Source organism: Herpailurus yagouaroundi, unplaced genomic scaffold (assembly GCF_014898765.1).
Source record: "Herpailurus yagouaroundi ecotype Mexico unplaced genomic scaffold, PumYag 181, whole genome shotgun sequence".
NCBI classification, from domain to species: Eukaryota; Metazoa; Chordata; class Mammalia; order Carnivora; family Felidae; genus Herpailurus; species Herpailurus yagouaroundi.
In genome coordinates this window covers 31,644,059-31,647,321 of record NW_024412412.1, presented here as the reverse complement: position 1 = coordinate 31,647,321, position 3,263 = coordinate 31,644,059, and the positions used below count along the sequence as shown (strand labels likewise).

The window sequence follows — 3,263 nt, the reverse complement described above, 5'->3', positions numbered from 1 at the left end:
GCCCGACGCGGGGCTCGAGCTCACGAACCGCAAGATCATGACCTGAGGCAAAGTCGTACCCTTAACCCACTGAGCCACCCAGGCGCTCCTAAATGAGCACCATCAATTTACTATACGAGATCATGTTTTGTTAAGTTAACTCACACATGTTGTGTTTAAAAATAAGACCCTATGGCCTCAGGTCCATCCCTTTCTTTTAAACTGCTCTGTGCTTTGACTTCCATTAACAGGGAGGCAGAGAACATCTATTTGCATGGTATGTTGTACAAAACGGCATTAATAATTTCAAAGCTTTGTTTGCCGGTTCAAGATAATCCGACCCTGTGCTTAACCAAAACTCTGCCAGCGGGGGATCTTCGGTGCCAATTTAATGCGCTGTCATTTGATCTCTGCCAAACAGTTTTGCTCATTTGAACGTGAAGTTCACATTGCAGCTTTATTGAAACCTGCACTAACAAAGTATCTAATCCAATTATTACTGGAATTGGTTACAGAAAATTTCTTCATGGCACATTTACGACTACACTTACAGCTAATGAACTGTCGCCAAGCTGGCGGGCTCTGTGATCGGAATATCTGATCGTTCTGCCAATATGAGACTGACGTCGCGGCCCCGGGCTCTTGAGGGCATGTGTGGTGGTTTAAACCGGTCCTGTTTGCTCAATTCGAACTCCTGGGAAACTTTCCGTTACATTGTATACTGTGAAGTTATTTGAAGCAGTGTGTCCTCAGTGGTTGAGATTGTAGCTCCAGGGTCGAGGCGCCTGAGTTCAACCTCAGCTCCACATTTCACAAGCTCCGTGGTCTGTGGCAAGTTATTAACCTCCCTGTGCCTCGATCTTCTCACCTAAAAGAGGGGTCCCCCAGAGTATCGTCTTCATAAAGTTGCTGTCAGGTTACACGAGCTAATAATACCCGGCTTTGGCAGAGTGCCTGCGTAGCACATAGGACGTGCTCAGTAAACGCTTGTTGCTGCCGTTTTTATTGTCAGCATTCGGCTTTCATTTGACATGAATTCAGTCTTAAAAACAGGTTCAAACAGGGACACTTCTGGTGATTCAACTCAAGCTCCAGCACCTCCCAGAAAGCCTGCCTTCCACGCTCACTCCTGTACCGCACAGGACTCCTCTGACCCCACCTGGGCCCCCTGCAGCCCTCCAGCACCAAACACGGAAACGGTCGTCGCCTCCCTACGTGGTCAGAGATGAATCCTGACCCATCTTCGCAGCCCAGCGTTCCGGCAGGATGTCTCAGGTGTGTTGCCATCGGTAAATGCTGGAAAAGAAGAAGGAGGGGAAGAGGGATGGAGGAGGAGAAGCAGGAGGAGGAGGAAGGAAGGACCTAGAAGGGAAGACGAGGATCTCCCACAACCCAGCCGTCCCAGGGAGATGTAGGTCTTGAAGGGAGTCGAAACCTTATAAATAAGACGCCGATGGTGGCCTAGTAACTGTGTGTGGCGGGGAAGGGCTAGCAGGGCACCTGCCTGCTCACCCTGGCCCCCAAGAGCTGATTATCCTCATTCAGGGGCTGGCAGCTTGAAATTGGCAATGGGCGGTGCCAGCATTCCTACCTCCAAAACTTTCTCCAGTCAATTTCCCAGCGCGCCACTGGCAACAATGTTTCTCCGAGACTGAGAACGCAGCGAAATTTTACATACCGCGTGACACAAGAGTGTGAGGCGCAGAGGGACCCTCTGCTTTCAAGCAGAGCCAACCGTCCGCTTGGGCTGAGGCTGGCCCTGGGTGGGTACCAGCCCTCCGGGCACCCAACACCTCCCAGCCCCGGCCACACCTTCAACATCTCCATCCAAGTCATCGTGGAGGCATCCGTGGGGGTTCTCCTCCGGTCGCTGGTGATTGCGTCTCATCTGTTCAAAGTAGGCTAATAATAAAACGCATTATGTTAATGACTTACTGGTCATAAAAGCAAACAATCGAATGTACTATGGGCCTAATATTTTCATGAGAGAATGTGCACGTGACCCTGCAGCCCGGTGCCAGTTACATTTCTATTTACATGGAGACCGGGGACAATCAGGACATTTATCTCCCTTAGTCACTAGTCGCCCCTTCCCCCAGCTCTCTTCCCCCCTCATCCCAAAAGACATGAAAAAACGTTTTCATTATCAACTGCTATCTGTTGCTGAAAGCGGCTATTTTTAAAACATGATGTCACAGCGTCTAGAATGCTACATTGTTCGGTTGCAGAGAACACTCAATGGATTCTTCAGTTCTAGCTGTTTCTACATGTTAAGTGAACACGAAGTAATCTCCCCTTTTCACCTCCTATCTTCTTTTACCCGTTTTCAGAACTGTCACTTGATCCCTCGGGAAATTTCTGAGTTTCTATTTCTTCCTGACCTTCAATTAATTTGCATTTTCATATATTGTATGTGTGTATAGCTACCTCCTTCCTTTATAGGACTTCAAGTTACCACCTTCATAACTCCAACTCAGAAGAATATTCCTATGTATACAAATACATATATTTGTATATTTAAGCGACATTTCCCTGTTCTACTAAACCTGAGTAAGTCCTGAATTATTTTCTATAGGATACCCTCAGGGATGGAAATTATGTTTCGTTTTGTATTTTGCCAAAAGAAATTTAAAAAACCACCTCTTCTTTGGGGCGCCTGGGTGGCTCAGTCAGTTAAGCATCCAACTTCAGCTCAGGTCATGATCTCACAGCCCGTGAGTTCGAGCCCCGCGTCGGGCTCTGTGCTGATGGCTCAAAGCCTGGAGCCTGTTTCAGATTCTGTGTCTCCCCCTCTCTCTGCCCCTCCCGCGCTCATGCTCTGTCTCTCTCTCTCTGTCTCAAAAATAAATAAAAACATTAAAAAAATTTTTTAAACTACCTCTTCGACCAACAACAACAACAACACGTAGCAACCAATATTTCTTATCTGCCTGTACAGAATTTTTTTTAATTGCCTTTAGGCATCTTTTTCTAGCTATATTCTTTCAAACAGTGTGAAGAATCCATTGCACTTTTCCCAGAACGATATTTTCTATGAGAAGAATAAACTTCTAATTTGATCTTCACTGAGAAAATAATCGCAGTGTCTTGAATGAGTGTGACCCAAGTGCTGCGCCTAACATGCGGGGCCCTCTGTTTGTGAGACTCCAGCATGAACTGCTGGTAAATTGAATTAGTGCTTCTGACAGGGACGGGAGGGGTATCCTGGAAAACTCACAAGCCAGTGGATTAACCTTGCCCAGATCCTCTTTGATGTGCTTCAGCTTTAATTTACCACCACTCTT

At 46.9% G+C, this 3,263-nt stretch overlaps 1 long non-coding RNA gene across 2 annotated transcripts; it reads right to left on the bottom strand.

Annotated features, from left to right (window-relative positions):
- Positions 1-409: 409 nt before the first annotated feature.
- Positions 410-2,638, bottom strand: LOC121039832 (uncharacterized). Of its 2 annotated transcripts, none has more exons than XR_005795017.1 (2): positions 1,571-2,638; positions 410-1,275 (listed from the first exon to the last, which is right to left on the bottom strand). It is a non-coding gene; the product is annotated as an uncharacterized LOC121039832 (long non-coding RNA). The 2 variants fall into 2 exon arrangements; XR_005795018.1 differs by having other exon boundaries at positions 1,658-2,629.
- Positions 2,639-3,263: the final 625 nt, after the last annotated feature.